Source organism: Bactrocera oleae, chromosome 3 (assembly GCF_042242935.1).
Source record: "Bactrocera oleae isolate idBacOlea1 chromosome 3, idBacOlea1, whole genome shotgun sequence".
In the NCBI taxonomy this organism is placed as follows: domain Eukaryota; kingdom Metazoa; phylum Arthropoda; class Insecta; order Diptera; family Tephritidae; genus Bactrocera; species Bactrocera oleae.
Window position 1 is genome coordinate 66152040 of NC_091537.1, and position 20767 is coordinate 66172806.

The 20767-nt window shown below is 33.8% G+C and overlaps 1 long non-coding RNA gene across 2 annotated transcripts in view; it reads right to left on the minus strand.

The window, feature by feature from the left end:
- Positions 1 to 48: 48 nt before the first annotated feature.
- LOC118682385 (uncharacterized) overlaps positions 49 to 20767 on the minus strand; it is a 61681-nt gene continuing 40962 nt past the window's right edge. Inside the window, exons 2-4 of one of the 2 annotated variants that reach the window (XR_011395436.1) lie at positions 17851 to 20582; positions 16503 to 17300; positions 49 to 560 (exon numbers count right to left, since the gene is read on the minus strand). This is a non-coding gene — a long non-coding RNA (uncharacterized lncRNA). Of the gene's footprint in view, positions 561 to 10725; positions 13351 to 16502; positions 17301 to 17850; positions 20583 to 20767 lie in introns of those variants that run through there. The other variant, XR_011395435.1, reaches the window with a different exon arrangement.

Sequence of the window (20767 nt, forward strand, 5' to 3'; positions counted from 1 at the left end):
TACACCACTGGGATATTCACTTCACACTTATTTAAATGAAAATGCAACTTTCGTGCATAAGATTTTATTAAAAACAAAAACAGTTATTATTTTTATAAATAGATAATTATAAATTATAATTTTGAGGGTAATCAAGTAACGCGTACGAGCTTTCCGAATAAAAGCCGCAGTAAAAGAGTTTGAAGCGATGTTGATCGACGTGGTATAAAACGATAGAGGTGAGGTGGCGCTCACGCCCGTAGACGATAAGCGGATGTGTTTTAACAAATGATGATCCAATTCCTTTTGTACAGTTGGTGAGGTCGGATGTCATGTTACGTGGTGTTCTCAAATGTTGAGTGTCGTCGTTTGTGGGGAGGTCCTTTGGGTGTTCTCAGGTTTGTTCCCAGGTGTGGTGCATATGGTGGTTTATATTAGAACGTGTCATTAGTTTCTTGGGTGGTGCGGTATATTTGGAGGAGGGAGTTTATACTTATTGAAACAGTAGGTATTATAAATTCCTTCGGTTTTAGAAGTTGAAATCTAGCGAAGCTTATATGCATTTTGCAGTAACACAATTCCTGTAAAATTAAAGAAATTTTATTGTTAAAACTTTTTTCTTTTGCTACTCATGTATAATTCGTTGTATACAGGGAATCATAGGTTAGGGTAGGTTAATGGGTCGATCTTAAGAAGGAACTCAATTGGCAAGCTTAGTTCGCCGGTCCTATGTGGTACACCAAAAACTCTTATATACTGGATCATAAGGCCCTTATAAATCTACAAGGCGCTTTGAGTATATTACCAATCAGTTAAGACGACTAATATCAAGTTTTGCGAAGTCTCTTGGTCCAACAAAGATGTTCCAACTTTAGTCTTGTAAATACTGGAGAATGGAAAAAAACGCCTGAATGTTTACAACTCAACCTTCTGCATACAACTTTGGCAATTAGCGTTCGAATGCCTATTGATCAGTGTTCAGTCATAACTTTACCGATAGCGGTAAGATTAACCCCATTATATATTAACCCATTTCAAGAAGTTCAGTAGATATTCCACGTTCTACTCTAGGACAAAAGGATCTCGCAGTCACAGTCCTAGAACGCAATAAGCCAATGAATTTCTAAGTTAAGTAGAGCTGGTTCGCTTCCGCGCTGTGCATCCTGGACAACTCTAAAGGACCTGCGGCCTTCACGGCCCCTTAGACTCCAGGATATCATAGTTTACTTAAATTACGGATATCTTTATCAATAAGACAGGAAAGATATAGATCTAAACCCTAAGGAGTAGTTAATATATATTTTGTAATTACCACTTTCTTTCATTCATTGAGTCAGATTTGGATGTAAGAGATTAAAATTCACCTCGACTTACTGTTGCAATTGAAAAAGTTAATGTTGCGGGAACAATAGGCTAAGATCTTATCCTTCGATTTTTCATAAAATTCTGTCTTTTGGCATAAACTGCTACATTTAGGTTGGACTGTCGGTAAGAAAGTTCGCAAAGTTTTAAGTACACTACGAATAAAAACATCTACATAGCTTCTGATGCTAAATTCTGCCCGCTATGTTTCAGGCCTGCTTCTTATATTGGTCTACCGAATATATGTGAAAATTGAGTGCTACAGACGGTCGTACCTTTTATATAGGCTTATAAGTCTATTATTGATCGATTAAAAAAGATGGGCAACTAATAGCTCCTAGAGAGTTAGGGATAGAGTCCGCTGAGACTAACGGTATTTAGGATTATTATTCGCGTTCCATTAAAATATTGCTCCTTATCTGCGATATTCACGAAAAAATTTACGAAATCGGTTGCGTTCGAGGAGTCTATATTTTACTTACTATTTTTCGTTTCCACAAACTGAACCACTGCCGCATGAAGAAGACTACGGCGTAGTTTTTAGTACTTGTAGTATTTGTAGTTGTTGCTGCTGATGTATGATTTTGTAGATATGTATAATAGAGTTAGAGGCACGAAACACTGTTGTAAGCACATACATACGTACTTATGTATATGGGTAATTTTGAACGCCAAGGAATGTTTTTGCTACAGGTAACTCAAAAGTAGTAATACGGCATTGAATGTTTAAAGTCGAACAAGTTCTCAACCGAAAAATGGTAAAAAATAGTTGCACAAACTTACTTGTTGAGACGATAAAAGTATTATGTGATTAATTAAATTGCTTGGCTAGTTGTCGTTGGCGAATAAGCGAGAGCCAGGTACGCGCATTTAGAAGGACGGCCTTTAGCACAAGTTTTACAATATTTGAAAACGTGAAATTTGTAGTAAACCTTTGCAAATACAAAGGGGTAATTCTACACCTAGATTACTTTGACATAATTAAATATATTTATACCCTGAACAGGGTATATTAAGTTTCCCAGAAGGAAACGTCGTGGACCCTTTAAAATATATATATAAATGATCAGCGGATTACAACCACGCCTATTTTCCATATAACACGTTTAAAGTATGCCACCTTGTGACCAAAAATTATCTAAATCGAACCAAAACTGTTCAAGCCCCTAAGTACTGAATATATGGACCCCAGTGCCTATAGTTGACCTTTTACCGAAAATATCGGTCAATGTGTAAGATATATAATTCAAATTTATATAATAAAATAAATAAATGAAACTCTCGATAATAGTATGACTTTTTATCAGGAAATATGTAGTGAATAAGGAAGTGTATTAATTTTATATAAATATGTATAATAAAGTTCCTAACGTCCTCTAAAAATAGATATAAGAGATTTCGGCTGATTTATTCCCCATTCACATATTCGAATAATTGTGGGATATTGTCTTAAGATAATTCCGTAATATTTATATTGGAAATGGTTAAATTTTTACTTATTGACTTCCATATATACTTTTAATATTTATCATCTTATATATATTCAAAATTAAGCAATATCCATTATTTAACCACAAGTAGTCACCAGGGTTATTTCTGAAGAATCTGTATAGCTCGCATTGCAGAAATTGCTTAAAACACCCACTCATACATATGCACTCACAATTATTAGTGTAAAAATCAATATAGAAATAAATATGTGTTTGCATTACAAACCATGTTAATGGGTGGGTATTGGTTTCCAGTTACAATGCACGTTAAACAATCCCACGCTTCAAGCATTTCAAGTTAATTAAAGCTTAGCAGTTTTATTAACAATTTTAGTATCCACACAACTAGTTGAAACAATATGTTTTCCATTTATTTCAATTTCATTTGCGTTAAAAGTTTCGTAAGCAAATTTGCTTTGCATTATTTTTGTTATATTTCTTAACTTTCATTTACATACAGACATAAATCTGTACGTCTGTATGTGGGTACATTTATATATTGTAACACAAAAAATTGAAGAAGTTGGAAATACATATTTTTGATATAATCACTATAGCCTTTTGAATGGTCTCCACGTCTGCATAACGCTTTCCTTTCATCGGCAAATGCATTTTTTCAAAAAGGTAGAAGTCGCACGGTGCCATATCAGGTGAATACGGGGAGTGGTTGATTGTTAAAATGTGACTTTTGGTCAAATAATCGACCCCAAGCGTCGATCGATGAAACGGCGCATTATCGTGCAACAAACGCCAACTTCCATCTTCGCGATATTCGGGCCGAACACGTCGAATACGGCGCACCAATTGTTTCAAAACTCCAAGGTAGAATACCGCATTAACGTTTGGCTGGGGGGAACAAATTCTTTGTGGACAATACCCTTGGAATCATAAAAACAAATCAGCATTGTCTTCACTTTTGACTTCTCCAGGCGCGATTTTTTGGCTTTCGGCTCATTTCTCATTTATGTTCTCACGCCCACTTTGAAAACGTTGAAACCACGTGCCGTCCCATGCACTCTGCTACGGGATAGGCAATCATCGCCATAAACTTGTTTCATGAATTGAAACGTTCACTCTCTATCACGCTTAAATCTGTCTTAACCTTCAAGCAGTAAATATGTTATGCTTGTACAGAGAGTTATGCCACATTATTACTTGTGTTGTCTGTGAGGTAAATTGGAATTTTTCTGGGAAAAGTTGTGTTCCAAACGTTTTGCATCACACCCAACTCATGCGGATAAAGTTTTGCATCACACTCAACTCATGCGGATAAAGTTTTCATACACTCGTATGTTTCTACAGACACGTAATTTGCTGCAACCTTAGAACTTTAACCTCGACTTCGTCAGTTTAAAAAACAAATGTTATCAGATACCCCTTATACATATACTTTTGGAAACGTTATATCTTATATTTTATCCTTTAGCAATCGGTGTCTTGCTTCTGTCGTTTTATCACTCAAGGATCACCAACGCCAACAAAATTTTCAAATCAATCTATTGTATTTCAAAACTATATCTGAACAATATTCTATTTGAAGATCAGAAAAGTGGTACAGTATTTGTTATGTTAAACCACAACTGTATAATTTAAAGTATTTATCTGGATTACAGTACTTTTGAAAATAAGGTTAAATCCTTAAAAAACTTTTCTAAATAATTAAGCCGCCACTTGACCTCGTACGATTTTGACCACGCTTCTTACGAAACATCGCTACAAGAAGTCTAATATATTTAGCAGAAAACCAATTCCTCAAAAGAGTGAAAAAAAAGAAGTAGTGAAGAAATCTACAACGCTCTCTCGTCTGCAATTAGTAGACTAATAAGCTGAAGAGATAAGAAAATTGTACGGATCTTCCTTTCATCATGACCCTCGTTATTTATTCAGAGTACCTTAATTATCGTCCACCGAAAATCCAAAATCACTATATTAATATTGCTTGCACCAAAGCTACAATACCCTTCACAGGTGTATTTCATATACCAACATTATATTTAACTAAATATGCGAATATTAAATATTATATTGAATACCACCAGGGAGTGGTGCATAAACCCTGCTGCAACTCATACAAACATCAAGTCAAATTATCGTTATTTACTAAGGAAAATAAGACCATATTGAAATTTGAATGGCAGCAATATGCTATAGTGTTCCGATCTGTACAAATAGTTCGGAGGTAGCACCATTTCCTTGAACCATAACCTCTGCCGAATTTCGAAAAGGTATTTTGTCAAAAAAAAGTTTGTGTGTGAAGTGTGAAAAATTTTTCAACGAAATCTTAAAAATTGGGGGACTATTTCAGACAGGCGGACATGGCTAAATCGACTCAGCTCGTAGTGCTTATACAATAAATATATTTTATAGGGCCCTTCTGGACTTACAAACTTCGTTTCAAGTTCACGGCATGAATATGGATTCATACAAGTATCCATTAGCAAAAGGAATATCTATAATCAAGTATTACAGTTCTTAAAGAAAACCCTAAATTTTAAAATATATTTCGCCACTCATGTCACAACACCACTTATAATTTTGAACACTTTTAATTTGTGACCTTCTTCGGCAACATCAATCAGGAACGAATATGTACAAATTATATTTGTAATGTAATCGACGAAACTCCCTGAAAAAGAATAAATTTTCTACATAAACTTTAAGCATAAGCCCTGCTGTTGAAGCACCTCATACAAACACATACAGTACACGCCAACGGTATGAGTACAGTAACAAGCAATGCTCTTCTAAAGTAGAGGTACCTGCAGTCAAAAAAGACACGAATATTGTGTGGAAATTATTTAAAAACAACAACAAATACAACGTGGCAGCAAAAATCTGAATTCACTCGCTTACGCTGGTTAAGAAATTGCAGCAAAAGCTTAGTTGCAAAGCAACCAGCGGATAGTGGCAAGCCTACAGTGTGGTGTCAAAGTGCAAATATGCGCACAAAAGGTGAAAGTTGTATACATATTAAAGTTATTTTTATTGTTGCAACATTTAAAAATCCCTTAAACCATACAACAACGTGAACGAATTATCGCGCGTACACTCATGTGTAAAAATATAAAAATTGTTCATAAAACCACAACAGTTGGTGTACATAGAGATACTCTCGTAAGTACTCCTACTCGACGATATACGACTAAATGGTTATTTTCAATGAACTCAAATTTTACTTAGATAACTCCTGGCTGAAGCCAGTTGTTATATGGGAGGGTTTGAGATTATTTTTACCTTCATCGAGTAGTCTTCTATAACTCTGCCACTGCTGCTTCATTGCTATTCAGCAATACATTTCTAAAATATATTTGCGAAACACAAAAACACTAATATACATTGTCCAGGGTGGCTCACGAATGGTGCTACAAAAACAAACCGCAATAATTTTTGCTTTAATCAAATTAAATAGCAAATTTTATTTTATTTTGTATTAAAAATTTTGTTTAAAAAATTATGGAAAGTAAATGACCTCCATGCTCAGCCATGCAATTGCGACACCTATTTAGAAAATTAGTCGTTGCGTCCTGAAAGGTTGAAGTCAGAATTGCATCAATTACCTTTTTATAGGACTGCTTCAGCTCAGTCAGATTTCTGTGTTTTTTTTACACCTCCTGCTTGAACGAACCCCATAATAAAAGTCTGTTGCAGTCAGGTCAGGTGATTTTGGCTGCCAGCGGGAAGTGGAGTTTCTTGATATTAATTTTTTTAAATTTTTCGTTGGAGCTCTACAATAATCGCTCTGACTGTGTGTGCAGTTGCTCCATCTTGCTGGAATCAAAAGGTGAATCATTGAACATCTCTAGATAACGGTACCCATTGACAGTTACTGTTACACTGTTTTATCAAAGAAGTATAGCCCGACATTACACCTTGATGAAACTGCGCACCACATAGTGACTCGTTATTTCTGGATTTGATATTCATTCCATATCGGCTATTTTGCTTGTTTACATTTCCGTTTAGATGAAAATGGGCCTCATCAGACATAGACCGGCAATTTATCAAGTTATTGTCTTCTAAAGGGTTTAACGGGCTTATTATTTGAATTTTGTTCGGAAACAGTTAAATCATCATAAATCAGTCGTTGTAAAGATCGTCTGCTAACTCCAAGTTGCGCCGATAAGTTGCGAGTGGAAACTTTGGATTTGCCTAAATTGACGATGCAACAGCCGCGATTGCTTCTTGAACACGAACATACGGATCTCGATGATATGGTCTTCTTGCAATACCTTCCAGATTCGTCAAACATGTTAACAAACCTCATAATGGTCCATTTACTCGGGGGGGTGGCACCAAAAACCCGTCTGAATTTTCTTTGAACGGAAATGAGCATGGTACCGCTGCACTATCCAAATCCTCTTTTTGGAATCCCAAACATTAATTTTTAAAAAATTTAAATAACAACCTTCCGAATAAAAAAAGTAGGTCGATTACTCAATGTAAACAATTTGGGTTGAAGCAGCCGGCAGTGAAAAAGTGTGGAAGCTACAAAAACAAGGTAATACGCAAAAAATATTGAATGAAATTATAAACAACATAAAGTTTTGCACAGAGAAACAGGGTTTTTTGTTGAATTTTAAGGTTAAGTAAATCAACTTCAGTTAACCCTTACAATGGTGTCAACACCAGCAGTACAGTTTGTTATCACGAAATACTTATCATCAAAGCAAGTAATTGAATACACAGTACATACAAGTACTTTAAAATGAAGATGTAAATTTCTGCCAGGAAAGTACTAATGCCCTAAGGCATCAGAATCACAAACCAAATATTAATTTTACTACTTACTCTATTTATATTTTTTGTTACCAACATTTTATGAATTAATTTTTTCAGGTTTGTTAGTTCATATGATAATGATAGTTTTATCAAACAAGAATCCGTTATTAATTTATTTTTGACTTTAATCTACCCAACGTGAATAGCACTCTGATAAGCTGTAGAAAAAAAGTTTGGGCGAGCTAGTATTTTGGGCGTATTTTGTCTACGTACCTCTCATAAAAAGTTTCCTGATTTCTTCTTAATTATTATGAATACATGTATCAGCCATGGTGATTTTAAATTCACGTACAAACCAGGCGGTATACTCTTCTAACAATAAACTTTGATAAAAAATTCATATTGTCTATTGAACCTCCTCTAGGTTTGTTAAAGGGATTTTAATGCAAAGAGTTTGGGACTATGACCAAAGAAATTTGGGTTTTATAACTTTCGTCAAACCTAATAACTTGAGGTATGATCAACTGATTGTAGTTGTTAAAGTGCACAGTCTCATCAAACTGTCCTTGTAGTTTAGCTTCATTGGCTTGTGAAATTACTTTTTTTTTGCTTGCATTGGTTTTACTAGGACTGATATTGTCACTATTGTGTTTGTTGTCATTTTTAGGATACCATTTATTGATGATCGCAGTTTTTAATGTTAAATTGCGGTTTTGAAGTAAACTTTGTTCTTCTCTGCATGTTTGTTTGGTTTTACAGATTTTGGTTATTGAAGCTAACCAAAAAGCATAACCAAAGGCTTGTGAAATGGAGAAAGCATATACACCATATTATTTCCAAATTAAGCTCAAGGGTTTTATTAAAAACCCTGTAAGCCAACCAAATCGGCCAGCTAATGACAGTTTATAGCCATATACATAAATACTTATATAAGATATGCGGCAATCGAAGTTGAAAACAACATATATTATATTCGAGGACAACATGTAAAGTATGTCAGCATTGTTTAGTGTGATTTGCGCTAATCGTAATTTTATGAGCTAATCGAAGTATTATACCATGACAGAAAATACAAACAATCTCATATTTTTCTGAAATGTATTTTGATTACAAATTGGTAGGTAAAGCCTTAAGTCTTTAGATGGCACTTAAAGGGAATAAAATTCAGTGAATGTCCATTCGCTTCATAGTAATTGATTTCCAATAAGCACCTCTCTCTTTGTGGATTATTTAAAGTGAAATAGTAGTATTGCCTTACATGACATTGCCTATTGAGCGGTAACTAAAGGTACTAAAAGTAGCGTCATAAATACACCGCCTTTACATTGCTGGAACTCAAATTAAGGAACTTCGGTACATGTAAATATAGAGCTTTTATATCTTAATACCCACTAATCGCTTATCAATAACAGTCAAGAGCTTTCATCAATGATCAATTTCAATGAGCCTCTCCTTAGTTGTAGCATCCTTCAATCATTGTACACTTCAGTGAAGTAAATAAAATGATGACCAATTGAGACACAATTAAAAGACTAACGCAGACATCTGGTTCTGCTTAGCTTGCGACCGAGCTATTTATTATTTACATATTTATGTGTGATTGAGGTTGTTTTATATGAATTGAAGTGAAATGAAATGAACTGAATTAAATAATTTAAGTGTGAGTCAGTATTACCTATGTTTGAAAATTGAGCATCGCTTATTTAATAAAATAATATTTCATTTGTGCTTTTTTCAGTGTTTAAATAAGAGATTCAGTAAAGGCGGAACTTCTAGAAATAAAACAATTCATAGTTCGCAAGTATTCATAAAGTATTAAGTCCTATAGTTCCTTTTTCATATTGTAAGCTAAGTTTAGGGTAAATAAATCAAAAAGTTTTTAAAGAGGCCACTCAAACAGTTTTAATGCCATTAGACTCTATTTTAAAAATATTGTTGGCATATCTTACTAAACACATTTGAAAAGCTAAATTTTTTACACTTAACTCTTATGCCCGTTAGATCGTAAACTTTCTTTTACTTCTTTATAGCAAATATGTAAGTGTACTCGATATACAATCTGAGTGTAGCATAAAAAATTAGGAGTTTTTGTGTAAATAATTAATTCACACTGCTATTTATGCATATGAGTAGTGAAAATGATGTTGCTGAAGATTATAATTCGTATTATGCCCGCAAAAAATTATCTGTGATATCTCTGTACAACCCGTCCGGAATAATGCCGGCGTTGAAAGCTTTTTTGATATATATACCTGTTTAATACTGAATTTTACAGGACAATTCGGGGAAAACGCGGTGGTAATCTACTAGTTTCTACAATTTAGACTTTACATGGCTGGGTGATTTGCTTTGTTTCTTAAAATAAGTTATTTCAGCAATGAAATTTTACTTGCTTTTATGATCTTCAACAGAAACTCAAATATGTTCGAAAACTTTATTATGTAATTATTTTTTCTAATAACGATTCAGTACAAAAATAAATACACATTTTATATAGACGCAGTACAAATCTGGACTTGAAATAAATTGACGAAGCTATTGTATTATTAACAAGCACACTTAACTAAACATATTTTAGTAGTAGTTTCATTTGCTCTAGAAAAATAATTAAAGAATAAAAAATATTACGTTCTCAAATATATTCTAAGAACTTAATAAAAAATATTTGAGTTCGCGTTAAAACTTTCTGGTTTTAATCTTCTTTATAGCTTAATCAGAATACGGGCGACCACGAATATTCGCGGCGGCAAAAACGGCCTCACCATTTTAAAGAAAGATTGTTTTCAGTAAATATCTTAGGAATTAAAAAAAAAAAAATTAATAAAACGTCTGCGTTGGCAATATTAAGATTGTTTATGTTTGTATTCGTCATTTATTGTGATATTTTTGACCGCGAAATACACACTAGCTGCGAGGAAATTGGTCGGAATTGTGTTTTACACTACGGCAACACTCGCCGAAACCGACGAATATTCATCGTCGCCCGTATTGTGTTTAAGCTATTATGTTTATGTTATGTGATGGCTTCGGTTACCACGCTATAAAAAGTGTCAAAGTTCGCATACGTTCGCATCTCCTAAATCCGCAATCTCCTAAAATGTTTAATATTTGAAGGAGATACGTCAAGCATTCCTCATTACCACGGAAGAAGAAGGCGCTTGAAGAATCCAACTATCCTCTTTAATGGCTTGATAAAAAAAAATTAGTACATTATATGTTCATATAACTATATACAGGAATAGTAGCATCATGCTTGATATTCTAATTTTATATCAATACCAATCAAAATATTTATATATAATAGAAAAACAGGCTCTTTTTCAGATAAAATATGCAACCAAAACTCTCAGTTTTCATATCAAAAATTAATCAATAAAATCAAAAAACTAAAATAAATGTCAAAATCCAGTTGACAACCATCTGACTGCTAACGGCTGGCGGTCGGTGTTCAAGCGTGACTAAGCGCCTCCGCGGCTCATTGCCTGCTGCATTGCACAGGAAATGCCTTTACGCTGCAATAGTTCTAGCTGTCATAACTAAACCACGAAGAATTGCCAGCGAATTCCAATCTAATCCGGAAAATCGAACAAAAAAATTAGGAAAAGAACACAATACAAAAATACTTTAGCCAGAATTCTCGAATCAGCGTGGAAATTGAGACGCAAACCAATATATATACATATATTTAGCTTTATGGAAGCATTGTTTTTGTTTTGGCAAGCGTGTTGTATAAATCCGAAACACCAGTGCCATACACCGATTAATGCGTCTGCACGACAACATTTCCACCGGCAGCTGGCAATCTAATCACCAGATATGTGCAATGAAAAGCAAAAAAATGGTGGAAGAGGGAAAAAATATGTTGCGGAAATGCGACTACAAGTTTTTAGGTAGATATGCATGTAGATATGCATATACGTAGGAAATTTTGTGCAAAAAGAAAAACAGAAATAAATGGAACCAAAGTTTTAGTAATCGAAACAAATTCACTTTTAAGAAATCTTGTGTGAGCAATATATTTCCATGCACACATTTCGATAACCTAAAACTAATTGTACCTCAAAGTTGCTCAAGTTTTATTTAATATAATTTGGAATAATTCGTATTCTGGGCGCAAGGGCGTAAATAGCCTGCAAAAATAAATCTTAAGTAATTAGCAGTAAAATAAGTAATATTTAGCATACTCTCTGGCGATTATGTGTTTGGATAAATCATTAGCAAAAATCACTTGAACTATGTGTAATATCCTGAATGCGCAAGACTAATTTCTTGCTTGGTTGGCGATGTTTAATTCAAGCTCAAGTTAATTCTTATCGGTTTTTTATGATTGTTATAATAAAAAAGGATATTAGATCGAAATAGATTTTGCCTACAATGAGGCACTTTAACAAATTTATTTGAACCGTGAACCATTAAAAAATACGAAAAATTTGAAGCCAACCTGATCTAAAGGTAGTTCTATAGGAGTGAAAAAAAATGTATAAAAAACGTTTTTATACAAGCGATGTTAAATCCCACTAAACATTAAAATTAATTTAATAAGATTAAAACTGATTTATAATTCTCATAAACATTTATGTTAAGAAAATCATGTAGTAATTTTTCACTTCGCAAATTTAAAAAAATATAACAGGTAAAACATGAAATACGCTGTATAATGATTTTAGTAGCAAAAGTTAGCTCATTATCTTTCCAAGACTGTCTACATTGCAAACCGGTTTAGTCGAATTTTATTAGCAAGTTTTACAATTTTTCGAATAACATGACTATATCTCATGTTTTTATTCAAAATAGAAAATATTTGATTCATGAAAATTGTGTATTATATATCTCCATTTATACTCGTATATTGTAACAGAAAAAAATGCATATATTTACTTGTAATTAAACTTCTCAGTATCATAGGCATTTCCTCAAAAGCCAATTTCATTTTCGTAAATGTATTTCGCAAGATGTCATTTATTGCATTAAAAATGCCACAGAACTGCTGTTAGATTAAATCAAACGATCAAAAGCACTTAAGAAATTTTCAAGAAATATTTAAGATAAGCAAAATTTAAAACTGGGAAAATAGTATAAGAGCTTAAGGGAAATGCAGTGAAGCTATCGAAGTGAAGCTAAGTTCATACATATTGGGTGAAAAGCTAATCATAAAAGTATATCTTGCATATAAAAATGCATGCGATGGTAAAATGTGAAGACAAAATAAAGCCTGCTAGCTTAAAGAAAAGAGATGCAAGGAAGAGAGTAAAGAAGCAAGCACAGTGTCTTCCTAGCAAAGATTTATTTTTTCTCGATTCTATGTAAAAATTCTTTGAACGTTGGAATAATGGCAATTTTTGTGTTTGTACGCCAGCTTGCATTGAACGTAGCATGATGCTTAAACCTAAGCCAGTTAACAACCAAGACTTTCTCAACAGCTGGGCAATCATATGCGCCAAAAATGCAATTGCAAAAAGGTTCGTACGCTTACATACTTTTGCTTTCTCCAATGGAATATTTACATATCCTAACTAAATGTATGCGTGTCTTGCTGCTTTCCGTCTCCTGCAATTACCCGCATTCAAATTTATTTTCCTTCCCCTTTGCAGTTTGATCGATTTTGACAGGCACAGTTGTAACTGACATCCTCCGTTGGTGATTTTTCAGCGTTGAGTATGGCTCGATTATTAAAGAGAGCAAATGCCCGACACCCGAGAGTAAGTGCTGACACTTCAAGTGGCATAATCGTTTGCCATACTGCCATCGTTGAAACTGTGGCGCTTTTGTTGAATGCAAATCGTGTATGAAAACATTTAAACTAAAAATATTGATGGAAAATATGCTTGAGAAAAACTCAAAATATATAAACACGTATATTGTTTGTCCTTTTGTTTTCTCAATAAATAGTTTGGGTAGTACAAAAATGTAGAAGCACCAAAAATTGATTGTCTTAATTAAAATATAGATATATGATATATATGATGATACCATCCCATGATTTCAGGGTTAAGAGGGGTATGGTTGGATAGAGGAGATTCTCCAGATCACGAATATATTATTGCCGCCGGAAACTTATAGTTTTCGAGATATTTGCAATTAAAGTTAAATATTTCACAACTTTTATCTTACAAAATCTCTATTTATAGTTATTTTTTCTTTTATATAAGGTTGGAAGGTATCTCCCTTCCGCTTTTTTGTCTTTTGAATTTCGCGGCTATGTACAAAGCGCTACAGAGCTCGTATCTGACAACACTATACATAATTTGAAAGGTCTTGACATAACCTACAAAACAACGCTATGCATGATTAGTTTGGATATTGCGTTCAACAGTTATAGACGTGTAAACATAGAGTTCACGCAGAAATTCGCGCTTTTTTAACGTTTTCCTTCGTTAAAGGCAAATCCGCTAGAGAAACGTTCCGTGAGATTAATAGTGTTTTGTGGGATGGTACTCTATCACTTCGAACCGCGGAGGAATGGTTTCGACGATTCAGAGCCGGTGAAAACGACACCATGGATAAGCCAGCCGGCGGAAGACCTGTGACGACAAATACCGATCAAATCATGGAATACATCGAGTTAGACCGGCATATGGCATCTCGTGACATCGCCCAGGAGATGGGAGTTAGTCACCAAACAATTTTGAACCATCTGCAGAAGGCTGGATACAAAAAAAGTTTGATGTTTGGGTGCCGCATAATTTGACGCAAAAAAACCTTCTGGACCGAATCAACGCCTGCGATATGCTGCTGAAACGGAACGAACTCGTCCCATTTTTGAAGCGGATGGGGACTGGCGACGAAAAATGGATCACATACGACAATATCAAGCGAAAACGGTCGTGGTCGAAGGCCGGTGAATCGTCCCAAACAGTGGCCAAGCCGGGATTGACGGCCAGGAAGGTTTTGCTGTGTGTTTGGTGGGATTGGAAGGGAATCATCCACTATGAGCTGCTCCCATATGGCCAGACGCTTAATTCTACCATCTACTGCGAACAACTGGACCGCTTGAAGCAGGCGATCGACCAGAAGCGTCCAGAATTGGCCAACAGGAAGGGTGTAGTGTTCCACCAGGACAACGCCAGACCACACACTTCGTTGATGACTCGTCAGAAGCTACGGGAGCTCGGATGGGAGGTTTTATCGCATCCACCATATAGCCCGGACGTAGCGCCAAGTGATTACCACCTGTTCCTGTCCATGGCGAATGCCCTTGGTGGTGTGAAGTTGAACTCAAAAGAGGCTTATGAAAAGTGGCTGTCCGAATTCTTCGCAAATAAGGAGGGGGGCTTCTACGAGGAAGGTATTATGAAGTTGCCGTCTAGATTATTTTAACTAAATCCGATCACTGTAACATTTTTATAAAGCATTGAATGAAGAGCAAAAAAGCGGAAGGGAGATACCTTCCAACCTTATATTATGCACTTATTATACACTTACACTTCACTACAATGTTTCGACATATTTATTTTATAGCAATTATTTAAATATTTGCTTTAAATAAGTATTTTATTTTTACACAATATTTGTTATATGCACAATAACAAATGGGTTCCATATTGAATTGATGAATAATAGAGGTTTATACCCCAAATACATAAACCATAATTTTAATCGTTCCCTTCTCTTGACGCGAAAGGGATAATGACCACCCCGGTGTTGGATCGGCCAGTGTTATTTTTTTTAAGTGCGGCCGAAGGCCGCCAATGCAAATAGGAAATCTAACTAAAAAAAAAGTAATGTTAAAGAGGGTCTCTTTGAATATCATTTTCTATAACGGATTATAACGGATATTGTTACAACTAAACAAGGTACCGTTCCTTTTTTTGTCCGTTTTGTCATTGAATTGGTACAATATTTACATATAGTAGCATATAAGTTAATTTTGTAAAGGGTGATTTAATATTTTATTTATTTTGATTGCTTTCATTCGTTTGGATACAAATATTTAATTAATTATAATAAAAAATAAATATGTAGAAATATTGTAGTGAAGTGTTAGTGTATAATAAGTGCATAATATAGAAATATTCATATTTTACTGAGTTACTGAGCTCTCGTGTAATACGGCCAATACTTATTGGCTAAGGCCCACCAATGAGTTACATTTATCTCAATCAAATCGAATTAGTTCGTCGGTAGGCATAAGCGAAGTTTTTTTTTTTGTTTGGAATATTAATATGTATGTATTTCAATCGAAGCTGTGAAGGAGGGTTGATCCCTCGTATTATTATCGTTACGCCTGGTATCTCAGTTAGACTTAACGGGCCGTTACATTGGCTCATGGTTTGGTAAAAAGGAATCCATAATTTTTCCAATAGCTAGCTTTAGTAATCTGTATCTGGCGTTAATTGCGAGTGATCGGGTTACGCTATATAGTTATTGATAAGATTTCGTCTTATAAGTTTTAATTACTTGACTCATTATTCTTTGGGCTGAAACGCAACAACATCGATCTCTTTCTAAAACGGGAAACTAGTGATGAAAAGTGGAGCACTTAAACGACGTGAAGTGAAAAAGGTCGTGATCGAATCGCGAATAGCCAGGACAAACGAGGGCGAATGCACTGTTAGCAAGATTTTGCTATGTGTTTAACTGGATTTAGAGGGACTCATCTTTTATGAACTGCTACCTTACAGTGAAGCACTTAATTCGGACTTGAACTGTCAACAGTGAGGAAGGAATTGTGTTCAATCAGAACAGCGCCAGGCCAAAAACGTCAACAATGACTCCCCAGAAGCTCCGGAAGCATGTTTGTCTTATACAAGCACCTTTTAAACGTTATATTATGCCTATTACATGAGTTAAGGTAACAACTAAATTTGTTATTTCAGTCGGAAATAATTAAATAAAATATTTTCAATATGTTCCTCGTGGGAGTTTTACGCTAGCTAAAAAGATATTCAACTAAAAAATAAACTTTGTCATAACATAATATATAATAAACTGATACCTCTCTTATGTACTCACATTGATTATACTCTCTCCCCGTACCGTGATCCGGTTAATTCCATAAGCTTGATATGGCACCATTATAAACATTATTCAAGGATAACGACAATGAAATATCTGCTGTATTCGATTTTGTGTGAAGCACTTTTTTACTGAATCGTTGATCTATTTTTTCGACGCAACCAACCCATTGTTATTGTTGTTATTTTGTAAATATATAAAATACATATGTGCAATAAGTCCACATTGTTTAAAAAACATCATAAGCATACTAACATACTACTAATATATTCATAGACACAAGCTAGGTATATAATGGGTACAAACATTCCTCTTATGGTAAACACAATTTATCCTATAATGTTCTCATGCACTTCACCAGATTAAGTGTCATTTAAATGACCTCCCAAAACAACAAACGACAAAACTGGTTATTGCAACGGAGTAATAAATGAGACAAGTGGATGCATTGAGTTGTTGACAGGATTTCCCAGGTAAGTGAAGGGGAGGCAAAGTAAAAAAATGTGTGTTAAGGGAAGCGTAAGCGTCAACTGAATTGGATGCTATGGATATAAGGGTATCTATATCTATGACATTTTTTGAGGAGGAGAACATGTGTATAGCTTAGAAATTACGAAATGAAGTTAAGTATAACAAATAATGGAGTTGAATTTAAGTTTTAATTTGTGAAAATTTATATTTTTTTATCTACGGTATCTATACAGGCCTTTGCTCTTTTTTTTTGCAACCACCATTGCCGCGGTATTTAATCCTCCGTCAGTGCTACTGTAGTTACTGTCGTTGTTTGCGGAATGTCTGCAATGAAAAACGAGAAAATATAGAACAGCGTCAAGAACAGAGAAAAAGAGTAGAGTGTAGCACACTACAAGTATATGACCTTTTCAGTATTTTATTGAAAGAAAGAATTAAATGTAAATTAAATATATAGAGCAAAATTTTATGATATTCGATTTTGTAAAATATTTTAAGCGGAATAAATTTTAAGTAGCACTTTTTAGTAAAAATATAATGAATCGGAAATAGAAAAATTTTAGAATTAAGTAAATAAAACGCAACGTAGAAAGTATTTGAACAAAGCGAAAGTTTAAGCTTAAGCAATACGAATACAATTGGAGCAATCTATAAATACTCGCAAAACGAAAATACAAGTATACCCATCAATGTATCACAACAAAATTTTGTTGGAAAGTAATTCATTGATATTATTTTTTATTAGCACAAACTTATGTGTTATAAAGTCTAGTAAAAAAATTAATTATTTTTTCATAAAATTCAAGATTTTATATAGCTTAGTTAAAATTGTCTAATTTATATTAAATAAGCACTGCTTTGTTCGATATCTTACTGCAATTTTTAGGCAATCTCAAAATCTTCCTTTTATGAAAACCATCGTTCCTATTGACAAAAATTGAGACTGTCGTTTTCCAGGAGCTTCTCTTGAGGCGATTTTGTCAATTTTATCCGTTTTTAGCCGTTGCAGTAAGTATCCCACTTTTCATTACCAGTAAGTACCCTTGGTTATGATTCAGCAGGCATTCGAAGATGGAAGTTCAGTCCATGTGGTTTTTGCGATAATTCGTGTGGCGCTCATCCATCGAGTTTGTTTTTGTATTCAGGTATATTTAAATAGTTGCAAACTGTCGTTTGTCTAATGATTAACTCCTGGGCAATCACGAAAATACTTACATGATGGTCAGACTCAACGGTTTCCAGTAATCGACATTTTCGACAATTGATCTTTCAGAGCGCTGTGCATTTTTGACATCAAAATTACTGAAACGGAATCGACAAAACCAAAATTCCACATGATTGGCTGTTACAGTATCAAGACCAAAAACACTACTAACATTCTCAGTTGCCCAGTTTTTACCTTTATTAAACGAAAACGAATATATGGTGTACAATCAGAACCTATCTCAGAAGTTTTTTAGTACGAAATTTTATTTTTCTATCTCCATATAACGTAATCCGATTAAGACACAGATTACTAATGCCATCTTTTGGAAAAAAATGGATTTGTTTTTACTAGACTGTATATAATCTAAAGTGGTTTATTTGGTTGACATTTTCGCTTTAAAACCTTTGGACTAATATAATAATAATGACACTATTGCAATTGGATTTTGAAAGTTTTCTTTTTCCTGTGACTTTAAGGGGCATAGATATTAAAACTCTATACTTGTAGTATGTTTAATGTTTAAAAACAATTGAAATTACTTTATATGGGATTTTTAGTTAAATTAATATATTCTATAGCCCTTAAAATTATTTAAATAATTTTTGTTTCATATATTGCGCTATAGAATTTTGAATTTTCAGTTCTCTAGTGGACCACAAAATTCATAGGAGATCTTGAATGCAAAACTTTCTTACAATAATTAGTAATCCTTTTCTGCTACCTTTTTACTGCTACTTAAGCAAATAGGTTAGATATACATGGTTTCAAATATTACGCAACAAAAAATGTTTATATATATACCTATCATATAAATATATTCAATTATTTCCAAACCGAAACCTTTCGATTTAATTGCTAACACCGAACTTAATAATTAACACATGCTTTCAATTCTCAAACTGGCCATTCAAACAGCAACTTGACTAAGTGGCTATGGCCCCTGGCCAACATATAAGGTACATAAATTCAATTGTGAGTGTATGTGTGTACACTGTACATACACTCATGTTCAACACCATTGCAGTTACTCCCACATTAATTATGCAATACTATTGGGTCGTTGCCAGCTAAGCGCAGTCAAGTAAATATACAGTGAATCACACAGTAAATTCTACATTTTTTAATTTCTCAAACCGCAAGCTTATTTGAAGCCACTGAAAGTTTAAGCTAAATGTAATAATTTTTCATATAAATACTTAAATAACACTATTGTTTATAAGTTTAACTTGCAAGCAGAAGAATAAACGAGCTGACGTTATTATGGTAAAGAATTGGTTTGTGTTGTGTAGCTAGAAGCTATCACTAAAATCTTCCAGTTGTCCTGTTTATTCTACCAATTTTATTTATTACCACGGAAATATTTGCTTTTAATTCAATAATATCATAGACTAGAATACTATAACTATATTGAACAGTATACAGAAAATATTATGAGGGACATAATGTTAGCAATTTCTTGTACATATGTTTCTATACTTGGGATATATTTACGAACATATGATTTCTACTCAGTAATTGATAATTTCTGAAGGATGAATTATAATAATTTTAAGTGTACATATATATGTAAGGTGGCCTTGAATTATTCTGAGGTTTCTACAACTCTCAATCATTTGTTAAAGTATGTTATCCATTAAATTTAATGGGCTCAATCCAGTGTCACAGTATTTCAGCAATTATAAATATATATATTATATATTATTCAGACACGAAAAATAGATATTTTTCGACCTAATAATTCCAACTATTTCTCGTTAGTATTCTATTGGTTTGTTTAACGATGTTTGCCATGGAAAAAAATTTAGTAATGAGTTTGCTTTTCAGTGAAGGTCGTGAAGACGTCCGAGCACGCCATCCTCTGTTAATGACGATATCATGAAAAAAAATATTAAAAAAAAAACAATTCAGCGAATTGCGCTTCAAAAATGAGCCGAAAACGAAAAAACCCAACATTTTTCTAAATGCACTGAACGCCATTTCAGTCGAGACTTAGATATAACAATTGTAAAGAAAATTGTATTAAGCGCTAGCATGCTTTAGCGCCTAAGGAGCCTATTTGGAAGGTTAAAATAAATATTTATATTAGAAACGTTAAAATGTAGTTTTTTTGTCAGTTCAGGTAAATTTTTATCAGATGGTACCTGGCTTATAGCCACTACACTGCCAAATTAAAATTATTGTATAATATATTTTAACACACGCATAAAGTAAGCTCTTTTATTTTATGTAATCAGCTAGCATTCTTCAGTATATTTTATACATGTTTTGTATTTGTATCGCCAAGAGAATTCTTTGCCACAAAACGAAAGAACCAAAGACTGCTGTGTCAACATCTTTTAAGGCTAGTCGCATCGTTATTTTGTAGCCAGTCTCAAATGTTTCGGATGCAAAGTATTCATCTGCAAAACAAAATCGAAATTTGTTAGTAAAATATTTTTCTATTGGTAAGTGTGTTTGAAATTATGCCTTGTATAATTAAATATAATAGAATTTCGCAAAGCTAGCTTGAACAGAGCACTTGGTAATATTTGCTTCAATTAAATACATTTCACACAATCAAAGGTTGGAGATAATTTAAAATGGA